Here is a 21,454-nt window from a genome sequence, read left to right as displayed (position 1 = left end):
TGACCACTGTCTAACATAAATAATAATTTGCGAGGCCGGTTACTCGCCAATGACATGGCACTGGCACATGAGGCACATGCCGCTCGTGTTGACTAGGACAAAATCGGCTTGGTGCATCGGCTTCGCTTATAACCTATTCAACACCAGAGCTAGCGCAGCCAAGGAGTCGTTCCTAGCGGCGGTGGAGGATGGCACGACGAGCAGTCAGAGCGTGGGTTGCGGCGGCGGTGGAATGGGTCCCGTCATCATGTCCTCGTCGAGGAGCACAGCGGTGAGCGGGGCACACACGCGAGCTCCCCCAACATCTCACCCGAGAGGCGGTTGCCGATGAGGTAGAGCAGCTTGACGTTAGCCTGGCCATAAGTATGGCAGGCAGGTTTCAGAGTAATCTAGGAGTGAATCATTCGACTTGATTATTCAGCTTGACGTTGCGGAGTGCAATGGGAAGGCCAGCGGGGACATGCCGACGAGCACATTCGACTTGAGGATATGCAGGTGCCTTGAGCGAGGTTGAGGCCCCCGAGAACGAGCATGGTGACATGTCCGACAATGTTGCACAGGTGCAGAGCTTAGGCACTGTGGAGAGGTGCCACGACAGGCAATTGAATGTGTCATGGGCTGCCTTGAGAGCGAGAATCTTATCTGCATCGCTGTCGTCTCTGATGTTAAAATAAATTCTAGGTATGGGGTCGATCCACCTAGGAACAAGACAATAACACGATGACGACATCAAGATTTGTTAACGAGGTTCGGCGAACTCGCCTATTTTCCGAAGCAATGATTACGGGTGTTCCTTTCCGAGATACCGCAACACTAGCCAACCGGGCGCCGGCAGAAGCCGTCGGCTCCCCCTTGCGAGCCTGTCGCTATCTAGTCGTCATGGGTTACAACGTGGGGTGCCTCCTCATATATAAGAGGCCAAGTGTACAACGTGTCCGAATATGACACTACATGTATCCTACCCAAACTACAACACCAAGTCCATATGTAATCCAACTCGTACATCAATATTTGACACAACTCTAACAAACTCCACCTTGACGAATATTTTCATCACTTTGAATTTGTCCATGCATCAAACTTCCATGTATTCCGGACTTGTGTTGTCTTCTTCGTAGCTTACCGAGAGCTACCCGACGAGTCTGCTCCAGACCCACCGCCTCCGTGGGAACCTGCTGCTACTCCTGCAACTCCAGTCTTCATGACTCCACCTGCAATAGTGCTTCCTTGCAACTTGTAAAGATGTGAAGCCGTCCTCGCTTCAATCATCACGGTCACCTTATCTTCCATGATTTTTATGGTCTTCTTATCCCGATCACAACGGAATACGATACCATCATCATGAAGAACTCCAAGCGAAATTAGATTCCTCCTTAGCCCCGGCACATGCCTGACTCCCCGAAGCATCCACTCAACTCCGTCAAACATCTTGATTTTGATGTCACCTACTCCAGCCATACGATAACCAGTGTCATCGCCCATATAGGCTAAACCAAAATCACCAGTCTGGTACGAAGAGAATCACTCCTTGTTGGTTGTCGCATGAAAAGAGCATGATAAATCCAACATCCACGCTTCACTTTTGGTTGACCGCCTGTCTGATATTACGAGGGCATCACTATTGTTGTCTGAATCATCACCATGAATTGCCATATTAGCACTTGACCCACCTTTGAGCTCTGGACAGTCCTTTTTAGTATGTCCCCTCTGCTTACACTTGTGACACTGTATTTTCTTTTTATTGTTCTTCCCTACCTCATATCCCTTCCGCCACTCTTCATCCTTGACTAGCAAACCTTCACCATGAGTGACTTCCACGGCATTCTTCTTTCTCATATGATAAGATAGCAAGGCTGCAGTAATATCCTCATTCTTAACGGTCTCCTTACCGTGCGTCAGGGTAGTGATCAAATGGTCATAGGATGATGGCAACGAATAAAGAAGCAGAATTGCCCTATCCTCGCCATCAATCGTTACACCCAAGCGTGCTAGATCCGTCACGACTTGATTAAAGGCGTTCATATACTTCACAAGATCCGACCCCTCCTGCATCTTCATCCCATACAACTTTTGTTTCAGATACACCTTGGTCGTCGCAGTCTTGGAGATAAATTGACTCTCCAGCCTCTCCCAGATCTTTTTCGACGAATTCTCATCCATCACATGATAAATAACCTGGTCCGACAGACACAACCGTATAGTTCCGGCTGTCCTCAACTGTAACTCCTCCTAGTCCTCAGCCTCCATCTTGGCTGGCTTGGCTTCCTGCAACAATGCCTTCAAATATCCCTGTTGTGCCAACAAATCTTTCACCCTTGTGTGTCATAACCCAAAGCTTCCAGTCCCGTCGAACTTCTCCACCTTAAACCTGGTACCCACTGACGCCATGATTCTCTGTACGGCTGACTGTGTGAAAAAATAATCCGATCTTCCTACACGTGTTCAAGTACGCAAGATTTACTAGTAGCAAATTCCTAAAAAAAAATCCTCCCTGTATTCACGAGTAGTATCTCTTGAGCACAACTACCGATGCTGATCAATTTGCTTTGCCTTGCCCTTGCCTTTCCGATGAATGCATGCAACGATGGACTTTTTTCTTCCCTGATTCGATCTACTGTTGTGCGTCCCTGCGGCTGCTTTTAACGTGCGCTTGCACGGCCAGCAGTCCGACCCGGACACGAACGTGAGCAAACTTTCTCCAGGGACTCGGTCCCCTTTTGTTTCCAAACAAATCTCTTGTAGCCCAGTAGCCTTGGATAACTGCGCGACTCATGTACACAGTCGGCCCTGTGCGCCTGGCTTCGTCACCGCCTCTGCCTGCTCTAGCTCCCGCGTATGATGCCGCCGCCTGCACTGCTTCGTATCGGATTGTTCCGCCGCTTGTAACAACTGCTGGAACACCTCTTCTTAGTCGCTCCTGACAGAACTCATCAACGACATCTCGTCGATCTTCTTCCGCTCCGGCTGCAACCGTTCCTGCAGAACTTCAACGATATCCACCTCCTTTAGATCAACATCCGTAGCCTCCGAACAACCTAGCTCATGATACCACTTGCTAGAATAAATCCGAAGTACGCGGTCGATCCATCGAGGAACAAGCGATCACAGCACGATGACGACACCGAGATTTGTTAACGAGGTTCGGTGAACTCGCCTACTCTCCGGGGCAATGACTACGGGCGCTCCTCCCCGAGATACCGCAACACCGGCCACCCGGGCGCCGACCCAAGCCGCCGGCTCCCCCTTGCGAGCCTGTCGCTATCTAGTCCTCATGGGTTACAACGTGGGGTGCCTCCTCATATATAAGAGGCCAAGTGTACAACATGTCCGACTACGACACTACATGTATTCTATCCAAACTACAACACCAAGTCCATATGTAACCCAACTCGTACATCAATATTTGACACAACTCTAACATCTGACGGCTATGGCGATGGTGAGCCAACAGACAAGGTGGTGATACAACAGGAGGTGGCACGGCGAGACGGTCCACGAGCAGTGGTGCCGATGAAGGAGCCAACAACCTCCATCTTATCAAGTAAGCCATAGCCGTTGTCGAGGCAGGGCTTCGACACTGTGCATATGAAGAACTAGGGGTCGATGGTGGCAGGATCAAAGTTCTAGCCGGCCAACTTAGCACCCAAGACTGACTTACTGCTTGTGTCGTTGTTGGTGGCAGGTTCAAGTTTTTGTCGAACCACGCAGGTCGACGAGAACACGTGCTGCTCCAGAGTGGTACGGTAATCCCGTCTTATCGATCATGTTGTTGGACAACAATGAGCCTGCAAATTATGAAGAAGCAATGGTGGGCCCAGATTCCAACAAATGGCTAGAAGCCATGAAGTCCGAGATAGGATCCATGTATGAGAACAAAGTGTGGACTTTGGAGGTACTACCTGAGGGCCGCAAGGCTATTCAGAACAAATGGATTTTTAAGAGGAAGACGGACGCTGACGGCAATGTGACCGTTTATAAAGCTCGACTTGTGGCAAAGGGTTTTTCACAAGTTCAAGGAGTTGACTACGATGAGACTTTCTCACCCGTAGCGATGCTGAAGTCCGTCAGAATCATGTTAGCAATAGCTGCATTTTTCGATTATGAAATCTGGCAGATGGATGTCAAAACGGCGTTCCTTAACGGTTTCCTTAAGGAAGAATTGTATATGATGCAACCCGAAGGTTTTGTCGATCCTAAGAATGCTAACAAGGTGTGCAAGCTCCAGCGATCCATTTATGGACTGGTGCAAGCATCTCGGAGTTGGAACAAACGCTTTGATGAGGTGATCAAAGCATTTAGGTTTATACAAGTGGTTGGAGAATCTTGTATTTGTTGGAATTATGCCCTAGATGCAATGATAAATATAGTTATTGTTATAATTCCTGTATCAAGATAATCGTTTATTATCCATGCTATAATTATATTGAATGAAGACTCATTTACATGTGTGGATACATAGACAAAACACCGTCCCTAGCAAATCTCTAGTTGGCTAGCCAGTTGATCAAAGATAGTCAGTGTCTTCTGATTATGAACAAGGTGTTGTTGCTTGATAAGTGGATCACGTCATTAGGAGAATCACGTGATGGACTAGACCCAAACTAATAGACGTAGCATGTTGATCGTGTCATTTTGTTGCTATTGTTTTCTGCGTGTCAAGTATTTATTCCTATGACCATGAGATCATATAACTCACTGACACCAGAGGAATGCTTTGTGTGTATCAAACGTCGCAACGTAACTGGGTGACTATAAAGATGCTCTACAGGTATCTCCGAAGGTGTTAGTTGAGTTAGTATGGATCAAGACTGGGATTTGTCACTCCGTGTGAACGAAGAGGTATCTCGGGGCCCACTCGGTAATACAACATCACACACAAGCCTTGCAAGCAATGTAACTTAGTGTAAGTTGCGGGATCTTGTATTACGGAACGAGTAAAGAGACTTGCCGGTAAACGAGATTGACATAGGTATACGGATACTGACGATCGAATCTCGGGCAAGTAACATACCGAAGGACAAAGGGAATGACATACGGGATTATATGAATCCTTGGCACTGAGGTTCAAACGATAAGTTCTTCGTAGAATATGTAGGATCCAATATGGGCATCCAGGTCCCGCTATTGGATATTAACCGAGGAGTCTCTTGGGTCATGTCTACATAGTTCTCGAACCCGCAGGGTCTGCACACTTAAGGTTCGACGTTGTTTTATGCGTATTTGAGTTATATGGTTGGTTACCGAATGTTGTTCGGAGTCCCGGATGAGATCACGGACGTCGCGAGGGTTTCTGGAATAGTCCGGAAACGAAGATTGATATATAGGATGACCTCATTTGATTACCGGAAGGTTTTCGGAGTTACCGGGAATGTACCGGGAATGACGAATGGGTTCCGGGAGTTCACCGGGGGGGGGGGGGGCAACCCACCCCGGGGAAGCCCATAGGCCTTGAGGGTGGCACACCAGCCCTTAGTGGGCTGGTGGGACAGCCCAAAGGGCTCTATGCGCCAAGAAAAGAAAATCAAGAGAAAAGAAAAAAAAGGAGGAGGTGGGAAGGAAGGGGGACTCCCTCCCACCAAACCAAGTCCAACTCGGTTTGGGGGGGGCGTCCTCCCCCCTTGGACTCGGCCGACCCCCTTGGGGCTCCTTGAGCCCCAAGGCAAGGCCCCCTCCCTCCCACTTATATATACGGAGGTTTTAGGGCTGATTTGAGACGACTTTTCCATGGCAGCCCGACCACATACCTCCACGGTTTTTCCTCTAGATCGCGTTTCTGCGGATTTCGGGCGGAGCCCTGCTGAGACAAGGTCATCACCAACCTCCGGAGCGCCGTCACGCTACCGGAGAACTCTTCTACCTCTCCGTCTCTCTTGCTGGATCAAGAAGGCCGAGATCATCGTCGAGCTGTACGTGTGCTGAACGCGGAGGTGCCGTCCGTTCGGCACTAGATCGTGGGACTGATCGCGGGATTGTTCGCGGGGCGGATCGAGGGACGTGAGGACGTTCCACTACATCAACCGCGTTCACTAACGCTTCTGCTGTACGATCTACAAGGGTACGTAGATCACTCATCCCCTCTCGTAGATGGACATCACCATGATAGGTCTTCGTGCGCGTAGGAAATTTTTTGTTTCCTGTGCGACGTTACCCAACAGTGGCATCATGAGCTAGGTTCATGCGTAGATGTCTTCTCGAGTAGAACACAAAAGTTTTTGTGGGCGGTGATGTGCGTTTTGCTGCCCTCCTTAGTCTTTTCTTGATTCCGCGGTATTGTTGGATTGAAGCGGCTTGGACCGACATTACTCGTACGCTTACGAGAGACTGGTTTCATCATTACGAGTAACTCCGTTGCTCAAAGATGACTGGCAAGTGTCGGTTTCTCCAACTTTAGTTGAATCGGATTTGACCGAGGAGGTCCTTGGATGAGGTTAAATAGCAACTCATATATTTCCGTTGTGGTGTTTGCGTAAGTAAGATGCGATCCTACTAGATACCCATGGTCACCACGTAAAACATGCAACAACAAAATTAGAGGACGTCTAACTTGTTTTTGCAGGGTATGCTTGTGATGTGATATGGCCAATGATGTGATGTGATATATTGGATGTATGAGATGATCATGTTGTAATAGAAATATCGACTTGCACGTCGATGGTACGGCAACCGGCAGGGGCCATAGGGTTGTCTTTATACTAACGTGTGTGCTTGCAGATGCGTTTACTATTTTGCTAGGATGTAGCTTTAGTAGTAATAGCATGAGTAGCACGACAACCCCGATGACAACACGTTGATGGAGATCATGGTGTGGCGCCGGTGACAAGAAGATCGTGCCGGTGCTTTGGTGATGGAGATCAAGAAGCACGTGATGATGGCCATATCATGTCACTTATGAATTGCATGTGATGTTAATCCTTTTATGCACCTTATTTTGCTTAGAACGACGGTAGCATTATGAGGTGATCTCTCACTAAAATTTCAAGACGAAATTGTGTTCTCCCCGACTGTGCACCGTTGCTACAGTTCGTCGTTTCGAGACACCACGTGATGATCGGGTGTGATAGACTCAACGTTCACATACAACGGGTGCAAAACAGTTGCGCACGCGGAACACTCGGGTTAAGCTTGACGAGCCTAGCATGTGCAGACATGGCCTCGGAACACATGAGACCGAAAGGTCGATCATGAATCATATAGATGATATGATTAGCATAGGGATGCTTACCACTGAAACTATACTCAACTCACGTGATGATCGGACTTGAGCTAGTGTAAGTGGATCATGAACCACTCAAATGACTGGAGAGATGTACTTTTTGAGTGGGAGTTTAGCGAATAATTTGATTAAGTTAAACTCTAATTATCTTGAACATAGTCCAAGTCCACTTTGAATATATTTGTGTTGTAGATCATGGCTCACGCGACAGTCATCCTGAATTTTAATACGTTCCTAGAGAAAGCTAAGTTGAAAGATGATGGAAGCAACTTTGTAGACTGGGCTCATAATCTTAAGCTAATCTTACAAGCTAGGAAGAAGGATTATGTCCTTCATGCTGCGTTAGGAGATGAACCACCCGCTACGGCTGATCAGGATGTTAAGAACGCTTGGTTAGCACGTAAGGAGGACTACTCAATAGTTCAATGTGCAGTCTTGTATGGCTTAGAACCGGGACTTCAACGTCGTTTTGAGCGTCATGGAGCATTTGAGATGTTCCAGGAGTTGGAGTTTATCTTTCAGAAGAACGCCCGGATCGAGAGGTATGAGACCTCCGATAAATTCTATGCTTGCAAGATGGAGGAAAACTCATCTGTCAGTGAACATGTGCTCAAAATGTCTGGGTACTCAAACCGTCTAGCTGAGCTGGGGATTGAACTCCCGCAAGAAGCTATCACTAACAGAATCCTTCAATCACTGTCGCCAAGCTATAAAGGCTTTGTGTTGAACTACAACATGCAAGGGATGAACAAGTCTCCCGGCGAGTTGTTTGCGATGCTGAAAGTCGCAGAGTCTGAACTCCGTAAAGAGCATCAAGTGTTGATGGTGAATAATTGAATAAGACCACTAGTTTCAAGAGAAACGGCAAAGGCAAGAAGGGCAATTCGAAGAAGAGCGGAAAGCCTGTTGCCAATCCGACGAAGAAACCCAAAGCTGGACCTAAGCCGGAAATGGAGTGTTACTATTGCAAGGGTATGGGTCACTGGAAGCGCAATTGCCCCAAGTATCTGGCAGATAAGAAGGCGGGCAAAGAAAAATCGGGTATATTTGATATACATGTTATTGATGTGTACTTAACCGGCTCTCGTAGTAGTGCCTGGGTATTCGATACCGGTTCTGTTGCTCATATTTGCAACTCGAAACGGGAACTGCGGAATAGGAGAAGGCTGGCGAAAGATGAAGTGACGATGCGCGTAGGAAATGGTTCCAAGGTTGATGCAATCGCCGTCGGCACAGTGTCACTTCAGTTACCGTCAGGATTAGTGATGAACTTAAATCATTGTTATTTAGTGCCTGCGTTGAGCATGAACATTATATCTGGATCTTGTTTATTGCGAGACGGTTACTCTTTTAAGTCAGAGAATAATGGTTGTTCTATTTCTATGAGTAACATCTTTTATGGTCATGCACCGAATGTGAGAGGATTGTTCATATTGAATCTTGATAGCGATACACATATACATAACATTGAGACCAAAAGAGTTAGAGTTAACAATGATAGCGCCATATTTTTGTGGCACTGCCGCTTAGGTCATATTGGTGTAAAGCGCATGAAGAAACTCCATGCTGATGGACTTTTGGAGTCACTTGACTTTGATTCACTTGACACGTGCGAACCATGCCTCATGGGCAAGATGACTAAGACTCCGTTCTCAGGAACAATGGAGCGTGCAAGTGACTTGTTGGAAATCATACATACCGATGTGTGTGGTCCGATGAGCGTGGAGGCACGCGGGGGATATCGTTATTTTCTCACCTTCACTGACGATTTAAGTAGATATGGTTATGTCTACTTGATGAAGCACAAGTCTGAAACATTTGAAAAGTTCAAGCAATTTCAGAGTGAAGTGGAAAATCATCGTAACAAGAAGATCAAGTTCCTACGGTCTGATCGTGGGGGTGAATATGTGAGTTTCGAGTTTGGTGCTCACGTAAGACAATGTGGAATTGTTTCACAGTTAACACCGCCTGGAACACCACAGCGTAATGGTGTGTCCGAACGTCGTAATCGTACTCTATTAGAGATGGTGCGATCTATGATGTCTCTTACTGATTTGTCGTTATCATTTTGGGGCTATGCATTAGAAACAGCTGCATTCACTTTAAATAGGGCACCATCAAAATCCGTTGAGACGACACCATACGAACTGTGGTACGGCAAAAGGCCAAAGTTGTCGTTTCTTAAAGTTTTGGGATGTGATGCTTATGACAAAAAGCTTCAGCCTGAAAAGCTGGAACCCAAAGCGGAAAAGTGTGTCTTCATAGGTTACCCAAAAGAGACAGTTGGGTACACCTTCTATCTTAAATCCGAGGGCAAAGTGTTTGTTGCTAAAATCGGAGCTTTTCTCGAGAAGGAGTTTCTCTCGAGAGAATTGAGTGGGAGGAAGATAGAACTTGACGAGGTTGTCGAACCTCTCATCCCTCTGGATGGTGGCGCAGGGCAAGGGGAAACCTCTGTCATTGCGACGCCGGTTGAGGAGGAAGTTAATGATGATGATCATGAAACTCCAGTTCAAGTTTCTGTCGAACCACGCAGGTCGACGAGACCACGTGCTGCTCCAGAGTGGTACGGTAATCCCGTCTTATCAATCATGTTGTTAGACAACAATGAATCTGCGAATTATGAAGAAGCAATGGTGGGCCCAGATTCCAACAAATGGCTGGAAGCCATGAAGTCCGAGATAGGATCCATGTATGAGAACAAAGTGTGGACTTTGGAGGTACTGCCTGAGGGCCGCAAGGCCATTCAGAACAAATGGATCGTTAAGAGGAAGACGGACGCTGACGGTAATGTGACCGTTTATAAAGCTCGACTTGTGGCAAAGGGTTTTTCACAAGTTCAAGGACTTTCACAAAGCACATACCTTGATAAAGTTTTGAAGAGGTTCAAAATGGAACAGTCCAAGAAAGGTTCTTGCCAGTTCTACAAGGTACAAGATTGAGTAAGACTCAGTGCCCAACAACGGATGAAGATAGAGAGCATATGCGCTCCGTCCCCTATGCTTCAGCCATAGGTTCTATCATGTATGCGATACTATGCACTAGACCGGATGTTAGCCTCGCCATAAGTATGGCAGGTGGGTTCCAGAGTAATCCAGGAGTGGATCACTGGACAACGGTCAAGAATATCCTGAAGTACCTGAAAAGGACTAAGGAGATGTTTCTCGTATATGGAGGTGACGAAGAGCTCGCCGTAAAAGGTTACGTCGATGCAAGCTTTGACACAGATCCGGACGACTCTAAGTCGCAAACCGGATACGTATTTATTCTTAATGGGGGTGCAGTAAGCTGGTGCAGTTCCAAGCAAAGCGTCGTAGCAGATTCTACATGTGAAGCGGAGTACATGGCTGCCTCGGAGGCGGCTAAGGAGGGTGTCTGGATGAAGCAGTTCATGACAGATCTTGGAGTGGTGCCAAGCGCACTGAATCCAATAACCTTGTTCTGTGACAACACTTGTGCCATTGCCTTAGCAAAGGAACCACGGTTTCACAAGAAGTCCAGACACATCAAACGACGCTTCAACCTCATCCGCGACTACGTCGAGGGAGAGGACGTGAATATATGCAAAGTGCACACGGATCTGAATGTAGCAGACCCGCTGACTAAACCTCTTCCACGGCCAAAGCATGATCAACACCAGAACTGTATGGGTGTTAGATTTATTACAATGTAATTCACATGGTGATGTGAGGGCTAGATTATTGACTCTAGTGCAAGTGGGAGACTGTTGGAATTATGCCCTAGAGGCAATGATAAATATAGTTATTATTATAATTCCTGTATCAAGATAATCGTTTATTATCCATGCTATAATTGTATTGAATGAAGACTCATTTACATGTGTGGATACATAGACAAAACAATGTCCCTAGCAAGCCTCTAGTTGGCTAGCCAGTTGATCAAAGATAGTCAGTGTCTTCTGATTATAAACAAGGTGTTGTTGCTTGATAACTGGATCACGTCATTAGGAGAATCACGTGATGGACTAGACCCAAACTAATAGACGTAGCATGTTGATCGTGTCATTTTGTTGCTATTGTTTTCGGCGTGTCAAGTATTTATTCCTATGACCATGAGATCATATAACTCACTGACACCGGAGGAATGCTTTTTGTGTATCAAACGTCGCAACGTAACTGGGTGACTATAAAGATGCTCTACAGGTATCTCCGAAGGTGTTAGTTGAGTTAGTATGGATCAAGACTGGGATTTGTCACTCCGTGTGAACGGAGAGGTATCTCGGGGCCCACTCGGTAATACAACATCACACACAAGCCTTGCAAGCAATGTAACTTAGTGTAAGTTGCGGGATCTTGTATTACGGAACGAGTAAAGAGACTTGCCGGTAAACGAGATTGAAATAGGTATACGGATACTGACGATCGAATCTCGGGCAAGTAACATACCGAAGGACAAAGGGAATGACATACGGGATTATATGAATCCTTGGCACTGAGGTTCAAACGATAAGTTCTTCGTAGAATATGTAGGATCCAATATGGGCATCCAGGTCCCGCTATTGGATATTAACCGAGGAGTCTCTCGGGTCATGTCTACATAGTTCTCGAACCCGCAGGGTCTGCACACTTAAGGTTCGACGCTGTTTTATGCGTATTTGAGTTATATGGTTGGTTACCGAATGTTGTTCGGAGTCCCGGATGAGATCACGGATGTCGCGAGGGTTTCCGGAATAGTCCAGAAACGAAGATTGATATATAGGATGACCTCATTTGATTACCGGAAGGTTTTCGGAGTTACCGGGAATGTACAGGGAATGACGAACGGGTTCCGGGAGTTCACCGGGGGGGGGGGGGGCAACCCACCCCGGGGAAGCCCATAGGCCTTGAGGGTGGCACACCAGGCCTTAGTGGGCTGGTGGGACAGCCCAAAAGGGCTCTATGCGCCAAGAAAAGAAAATCAAGAGAAAAGAAAAAAAAAGGAGGAGGTGGGAAGGAAGGGGGACTCCCTCCCACCAAACCAAGTCCAACTCGGTTTGGGGGGGGGTCCTCCCCCCTTGGACTCGGCCGACCCCCTTGGGGCTCCTTGAGCCCCAAGGCAAGGTCCCCTCCCTCCCACCTATATATACGGAGGTTTTAGGGCTGATTTGAGACGACTTTTCCACGGCAGCCCGACCACATACCTCCACGGTTTTTCCTCTAGATCGCGTTTCTGCGGAGCTCGGGCGGAGCCCTGCTGAGACAAGGTCATCACCAACCTCCGGAGCGCCGTCACGCTGCCGGAGAACTCTTCTACCTCCCCGTCTCTCTTGCTGGATCAAGAAGGCCGAGATCATCGTCGAGCTGTACGTGTGCTGAACGCGGAGGTGCCGTCCGTTCGGCACTAGATCGTGGGACTGATCGCGGGATTGTTCGCGGGGCGGATCGAGGGACGTGAGGACGTTCCACTACATCAACCGCGTTCACTAACGCTTCTGCTGTACGATCTACAAGGGTACGTAGATCACTCATCCCCTCTCGTAGATGGACATCACCATGATAGGTCTTCGTGCGCGTAGGAAATTTTTTGTTTCCCGTGCGACGTTACCCAACAGTATTTACAAGAAAGTGAGTGGGAGCTCTGTGGCGTTTCTAATATTATATGTGGATGACATATTGCTGATTGGAAACAACGTGGAGTTTTAAGAGAGCATAAAGGATTACTAGAATAAAAGTTTCTCTATGAAGGACCTAGGAGAAGCCGCTTACATTCTAGGCATTAAGATCTATAGGGATAGATCAAAACGCGTGATAGGACTTTCACAAAGCACATACCTTGATAAAGTTTTGAAGAGGTTCGAAATGGAACAGTCCAAGAAAGGGTTCTTGCCAGTTTTACAAGGTACAAGATTGAATAAGACTCAGTGCCCAGCAACTGATGAAGATAGAGAGCATATGCGCTCCGTCCCCTATGCTTCAGCCATAGGTTCTATCATGTATGCAATGCTGTGCACTAGACCGGATGTTAGCATGGCCATAAGTATGGCAGGTAGGTTCCAGAGTAATCCAGGAGTGGATCACTGGACAGCGGTCAAGAATATCCTGAAGTACCTGAAAAGGACTAAGGAGATGTTTCTCGTGTATGGAGGTGACGAAGAGCTCGCCGTAAAAGGTTACGTCGATGCAAGCTTTGACACAGATCCGGACGACTCTAAGTCGCAAACCGGATACGTTTTTATTCTTAATGGGGGTGCGGTAAGCTGGTGCAGTTCCAAGCAAAGCGTCGTAGCAGATTCTACATGTGAAGCGGAGTACATGGCTGCCTCGGAGGCGGCTAAGGAGGGTGTCTGGATGAAGCAGTTCATGACGGATCTTAGAGTGGTGCCAAGCGCACTGAATCCAATAACCTTGTTCTGTGACAACACGGGTGCCATTGCCTTAGCAAAGGAACCACGGTTTCACAAGAAGTCCAGACACATCAAACGACGCTTCAACCTCATCCGCGACTACGTCGAAGGAGAGGACGTGAATATATGCAAAGTGCACACGGATCTGGATGTAGCAGACCCGCTGACTAAACCTCTTCCACGGTCAAAGCATGATCAACACCAGAACTGTATGGGTGTTAGATTTATTACAATGTAATTTGCATGATGAAGTGAGGGCTAGATTATTGACTCTAGTGCAAGTGGGAGACTGTTGGAATTATGCCCTAGAGGCAATAATAAATATAGTTATTATTATAATTCCTGTATCAAGATAATCGTTTATTATCCATGCTATAATTGTATTGAATGAAGACTCATTTACATGTGTGGATACATACACAAAACACTGTCCCTAGCAAGCCTCTAGTTGGCTAGCCAGTTGATCAAAGATAGTCAGTGTCTTCTCATTATAAACACGGTGTCGTTGCTTGATAACTGGATCACGTCATTTGGAGAATCACGTGATGGACTAGACCCAAACTAATAAACGTAGCATGTTGATCGTGTCATTTTTTTGCTACTGTTTTGTGCGTGTCAAAGTATTTGTTCCTATGACCATGAGATCATATAACTCACTGACACCGGAGGAATGCTTTGTGTGTATCAAACATCGCAACGTAACTGGGTGACTATAAAGATGCTCTACAGGTATCTCCGAAGGTGTTAGTTGAGTTAGTATGGATCAAGACTGGGATTTGTCACTCCGTGTGACGGAGAGGTATCTCGGGGCCCACTCGGTAATACAACATCACACACAAGCCTTGCAAGCAATGTGACTTAGTGTAAGTTGCGGGATCTTGTATTACGGAACGAGTAAAGAGACTTGCCGGTAAACGAGATTGAAATAGGTATGCGGATACAGACGATCGAATCTCGGGCAAGTAACATACCGAAGGACAAAGGGAATGACATACGGGATTATATGAATCCTTCTCACTGAGGTTCAAACGATAAGTTCTTCATAGAATATGTAGGATCCAATGTGGGCATCCAGGTCCCGCTGTTGGATATTGACCGAGGAGTCTCTTGGGTCATGTCTACATAGTTCTCGAACCCGCAGGGTCTGCACACTTAAGGTTCGACGTTGTTTTATGCGTATTTGAGTTATATGGTTGGTTACCGAATGTTGTTCGGAGTCCCGGATGAGATCACGGACGTCACGAGGGTTTCCGGAATGGTCCGGAAACTAAGATAGATATATAGGATGACCTTATTTGATTACCGGAAGGTTTTCGGAGTTACCGGGAATGTACCGGGAATGACGAATGGGTTCCGGGAGTTCACCCGGGGGGGGGGGGGGGGGGGCAACCCACCCCGGGGAAGCCCATAGGCCATGAGGGTGGCGCACCAGCCCTTAGTGGGCTGGTGGGACAGCCCAAAAGGGCCCTATGCGCCTAGGGAAGAAAATCAAAGAGAACAAAAAGGGAGGTGGGAAGGGAAGGAAGGACTCCCACCCACCAAACCAAGTCCAACTCGGTTTGGGGGGGGGGAGCCTTCCCCCTTGGTCTCGGCCGACCCCCTTATATATACAAACGTTTTAGGGCTGATTTGAGACGACTTTTCCACGGCAGCCCGACCACATACCTCCACGGTTTTTCCTCTAGATCGTGTTTCTGCGTAGCTCGGGCGGAGCCCTGCTGAGACAAGGTCATCCCCAACCTCCGGAGCACCGTCACGCTGTCGGAGAACTCTTCTACCTCTCCGTTTCTCTTGCTGGATCAAGAAGGTCGAGATCATCGTCGAGCTGTACGTCTGCTGAACGCGGAGGTGCCGTCCGTTTGGTACTAGATCGTGGGACTGATCGCGGGATTGTTCGCGGGGTGGATCGAGGGACGTGAGGACGTTCCACTACGTCAACCGCGTTCTCTAACGCTTCTTTTGTACGGTCTACAAGGGTACGTAGATCACTCATCCCCTCTGGTAGATGGACATCACCATGATAGTTCTTCGTGCGCGTAGGAAAATTTTTGTTTCCCATGCGACGTTCCCCAACACTAGATACCCATGGTCACCACGTAAAACATGCAACAACAAAATTGGAGGACGTCTAACTTGTTTTTGCAGGGTATGCTTGTGATGTGATATGGCCAACGATGTGATGTGATATATTGGATGTATGAGATGATCATGTTGTAATAGATAAATATCGACTTGCACGTCGATGGTACGGCAACCGGCAGGAGCCATAGGGTTGTCTTTAAACTAACGTTTGTGCTTGGAGATGCGTTTACTATTTTGCTAGGATGTAGCCTTAGTAGTAATAGCATGAGTAGCACGACAACCCCGATGGCGACACGTTGATGGAGATCATGGTGTGGCGCCGGTGACAAGAAGATCGTGCCGGTGCTTTGGTGATGGAGATCAAGGAGCACGTGATGATGGCCATATCATGTCACTTATGAATTGCATGTGATGTTAATCCTTTTATGCACCTTATTTTGCTTAGAACGATGGTAGCATTATGAGGTGATCTCTCACTAAAATTTCAAGACGAAATTGTGTTATCCCCGACTGTGCACCGTTGCTACAGTTCGTCGTTTCGAGACACCACGTGATGATCGGGTGTGATAGACTCAACGTTCACATACAACGGGTGCAAAACAGTTGCACACGCGGAACACTCGGGTTAAGCTTGACGAGCCTAGCATGTGCAGACATGGCCTCGGAACACATGAGACCGAAAGGTCGATCACGAATCATATAGATGATATGATTAGCATAGGGATGCTTACGACTCAAACTATACTCAACTCACGTGATGATCGGACTTGAGCTAGTGTAAGTGGATCATGAACCACTCAAATGACTAGAGAGATGTACTTTTTGAGTGGGAGTTTAGCGAGTAATTTGATTAAGTTAAACTCTAATTATCTTGAACATAGTCTAAGTCCACTTTGAATATATTTGTGTTGTAGATCATGGCTCACGCGACAGTCACCCTGAATTTTAATACGTTCCTAGAGAAAGCTAAGTTGAAAGATGATGGAAGCAACTTTGTAGACTGGGCTCGTAATCTTAAGCTAATCTTACAAGCTGGGAAGAAGGATTATGTCCTTAATGTTGCGCTAGGAGATGAACCACCCGCTACGGCTGACCAGGATGTTAAGAACGCTTGGTTAGCACGTAAGGAGGACTATTCAGTAGTTCAATGTGCAGTCTTGTATGGCTTAGAACCGGGACTTCAACGTCGCTTTGAGCGTCATGGAGCATTTGAGATGTTCCAGGAGTTGAAGTTCATCTTTCAGAAGAACGCCCGGATCGAGAGGTATGAGACCTCCGATAAATTCTATGCTTGCAAGATGGAGGAGAACTCGTTTGTCAGTGAACATGTGCTCAAAATGTGTGGGTACTCAAACCGTCTAGCTGAGCTGGGGATTGAACTCCTGCAAGAGGCTATCACTGACAGAATCCTTCAATCACTGCCGCCAAGCTATAAAGGCTTTGTGTTGAACTACAACATGCAAGGGATGAACAAGTCACCCGGCGAGTCGTTTGCGATGCTGAAAGTCGCAGAGTCTGAACTCCGTAAAGAACATCAAGTGTTGATGGTGAATAAGACCACTAGTTTCAAGAGAAACGGCAAAGGCAAGAAGGGTAATTCAAAGAAGAGCGGCAAGCCTGTTGCCAATCCGACGAAGAAACCCAAAGCTGGACCTAAGCCTGAAACAGAGTGTTACTATTGCAAGGTTATGGGTCACTGGAAGCGCAATTGCCCCAAGTATCTGGCTGATAAGAAGGCGGCCAAAGAAAAATCAGGTATATTTTATATACATGTTATTGATGTGTACTTAACCGGCTCTCGTAGTAGTGCCTGGGTATTCGATACCGGTTCTGTTGCTCATATTTGCAACTCGAAACAGGAACTGCGGAATAAACGAAGGTTGGCGAAAGATGAAGTGACGATGCGCGTAGGAAATGGTTCCAAGGTTGATGCAATCGCCATCGGCACAGTTTCACTTCAGTTACCATCAGGATTAGTTATGAACTTGAATCATTGTTATTTAGTGCCTGCGTTGAGCATGAACATTATATCTGGATCTTGTTTATTGCGAGACGGTTACACTTTTAAGTCAGAGAATAATGGTTGTTCTATTTCTATGAGTAACATCTTTCATGGTCATGCACCCAATGTGAGAGGATTGTTCATATTGAATCTTGATAGTGATACACACATACATAACATTGAGACCAAAAGAGTTAGAGTTAACAATGATAGCGCCATATTTTTGTGGCACTCCCGCTTAGGTCATATTGGTGTAAAGCACATGAAGAAACTCCATGCCGATGGACTTTTTGAGTCACTTGACTTTGATTCACTTGACACGTGCGAACCATGCCTCATGGGCAAGATGACTAAAACTCCGTTCTCCGGAACAATGGAGCGTGCAAGTGACTTGTTGGAAATCATACATACCGATGTGTGCGGTCCGATGAGCGTGGAGGCACGCGGCGGATATCGTTATTTTCTCACCTTCACTGACGATTTGAGTAGATATGGTTATGTCTACTTAATGAAGCACAATTCTGAAACATTTGAAAAGTTCAAACAATTTCAAAGTGAAGTTGAAAATCATCGTAACAAGAAGATCAAGTTCCTACGTCTGATCGTGGGGGTGAATATATGAGTTTCGAGTTTGGTGCTCACTTAAGACAATGTGGAATTGTTTCACAATTGACACCGCCTGGAACACCACAGCGTAATGGTGTGTCCGAACGTCGTAATCGTACTTTATTAGAGATGGTGCGATCTATGATGTCTCTTATCGATTTGCCGTTATCGTTTTGGGGTTATGCATTAGACACAGTTGCATTCACTTTAAATAGGGCACCATCAAAATCCGTTGAGACGACACCATACGAACTGTGGTATGGAAAAAGGCCAAAGTTGTCGTTTCTTAAACTTTGGGGATGTGATGCTTATGTCAAAAAGCTTTAGCCTGAAAAGCTGGAACCCAAAGCGGAAAAGTGCATCTTCATAGGTTACCCAAAAGAGACAGTTGGGTACACCTTCTATCTCAAATCCGAGGGCAAAGTGTTTGTTGCTAAAAACGGAGTTTTTCTCGAGAAGGAGTTTCTCTCGAGAGAATTGAGTGGGAGGAAGATAGAACTTGATGAGGTTGTCGAACCTCTCATCCCTCTAGATGGTGGCGCAGGGCAAGGGGAAACCTCTGTCGTTGCAACGCCGGTTGAGGAGGAAGTTAATGATGATGATCATGAAACTCCGGTTCAAGTTTCTGTCGAACCACGCAGGTCGACGAGACCACGTGCTGCTCTAGAGTGGTACGGTAATCCCGTCTTGTCAATCATGTTGTTAGACAACAATGAACCTGCAAATTATGAAGAAGCAATGGTGGGCCCAGATTCCAACAAATGGCTAGAAGCCATGAAGTCCGAGATAGGATCCATGTATGAGAACAAAGTGTGGACTTTGGAAGTACTACCTGAGGGCCGCAAGGCTATTCAGAACAAATGGATCTTTAAGAGGAAGACGGACGCTGACGGCAATGTGACCGTTTATAAAGCTCGACTTGTGGCAAAGGGCTTTTCACAAGTTCAAGGAGTTGACTACGATGAGACTTTCTCACCCGTAGCGATGCTGAAGTCCGTCAGAATCATGTTAGCAATAGCTGCATTTTTCGATTATGAAATCTGGCAGATGGATGTCAAAACGGTGTTTCTTAATGGTTTCCTTAAGGAAGAGTTGTATATGATGCAACCCGAAGGTTTTGTCGATCCTAAGAATGCTAACAAGGTGTGCAAGCTCCAGCGATCCATTTATGGACTGGTGCAAGCATCTCGGAGTTGGAACAAACGCTTTGATGAGGTGATCAAAGCATTTGGGTTTATACAAGTGGTTGGAGAATCTTGTATTTACAAGAAAGTGAGTGGGAGCTCTGTGGCGTTTCTAATATTATATGTGGATGACATATTGCTGATTGGAAACAACGTAGAGTTTTTGGAGAGCATAAAGGATTACTTGAATAAAAGTTTCTCTATGAAGGACCTAGGAGAAGCTGCTTACATTCTAGGCATTAAGATCTACAGGGATAGATCAAAACGCCTGATAGGACTTTCACAAAGCACATACCTTGATAAAGTTTTGAAGAGGTTCAAAATGGAACAGTCCAAGAAAGGGTTCTTGCCAGTTTTACAAGGTACGAGATTGAGTAAGACTCACTGCCCAGCAACTGATGAGGATAGAGAGCATATGAGCACCGTCCCCTATGCTTCAGCCATAGATTCTATCATGTATGCAATTGTGTGCACTAGACCGGACGTTAGACTGGCCATAAGTATGGCAGGTAGGTTCCAGAGTAATCCAGGAGTGGATCACTGGACGGCGGTCAAGAATATCCTGAAGTACCTGAAAAGGACTAAGGAGATGTTTCTCGTGGATGGAGGTGACGAAGAGCTTGCCGTAAAAGGTTACGTCGATGCAAGCTTTGACACAGATCCGGACGACTCTAAGTCGTACACCGGATACGTATTTATTCTTAATGGGGGTGCGGTAAGCTGGTGCAGTTCCAAGCAAAGCGTCGTAGCAGATTCTACATGTGAAGCGGAGTACATGGCTGCCTCGGAGGCGGCTAAGGAGGGTGTCTGGATGAAGCAGTTCATGACGGATCTTGGAGTGGTGCCAAGCGCACTGAATCCAATAACGTTGTTCTGTGACAACACGGGTGCCATTGCCCTAGCAAAGGAACCACGGTTTCACAAGAAGTCCAGACACATCAAACGACGCTTCAACCTCATCCGAGACTACGTCGAAGGAGATGACGTAAATATATGCAAAGTGCACACGGATCTGAATGTAGCAGGCCCGCTGACTAAACCTCTTCCACGGGCAAAGCATGTTCAACACCAGAACTGTATGGGTGTTAGATTTATTACAATGTAATTCGCATGATGATGTGAGGGTTAGATTATTGACTCTAGTGCAAGTGGGAGACTGTTGGAATTATGCCCTAGAGGCAATAATAAATAAAGTTATTATTATAATTCCTGTATCAAGATAATCGTTTATTATCCATGCTATAATTGTATTAAATGAAGACTTATATACATGTGTAGATACATACACAAAACACTGTCCCTAGCAAGCCTCTAGTTGGCTAGCCAGTTGATCAAAGATAGTCAGTGTCTTCTCATTATAAACAAGGTGTCGTTGCTTGATAACTGGATCACGTCATTTGGAGAATCACGTGATGGACTAGACCCAAACTAATAAACGTAGCATGTTGATCGTGTCATTTTTTTGCTACTGTTTTGTGCGTGTCAAAGTATTTGTTCCTATGACCATGAGATCATATAACTCACTGACACCGGAGGAATGCTTTGTGTGTGTCAAACATCGCAACGTAACTGGGTGACTATAAAGATGCTCTACAGGTATCTCCGAAGGTGTTAGTTGAGTTAGTATGGATCAAGACTGGGATTTGTCACTCCGTGTGACGGAGAGGTATCTCGGGGCCCACTCGGTAATACAACATCACACACAAGCCTTGCAAGCAATGTGACTTAGTGTAAGTTACGGGATCTTGTATTACGGAACGAGTAAAGAGACTTGCCGGTAAACGAGATTGAAATAGGTATGCGGATACTGACGATCGAATCTCAGGCAAGTAACATACCGAAGGACAAAGGGAATGACATACGGGATTATATGAATCCTTGGCACTGAGGTTCAAACGATAAGATCTTCATAGAATATGTAGGATCCAATATGGGCATCCAGGTCCCGCTATTGGAAATTGACCGAGGAGTCTCTCGGGTCATGTCTACATAGTTCTCGAACCCGCTGGGTCTGCACACTTAAG

Source organism: Hordeum vulgare, chromosome 7H (genome assembly GCF_904849725.1).
Source record: "Hordeum vulgare subsp. vulgare chromosome 7H, MorexV3_pseudomolecules_assembly, whole genome shotgun sequence".
Lineage (NCBI taxonomy): Eukaryota > Viridiplantae > Streptophyta > Magnoliopsida > Poales > Poaceae > Hordeum > Hordeum vulgare.
This window is presented reverse-complemented; position numbering follows the sequence as displayed.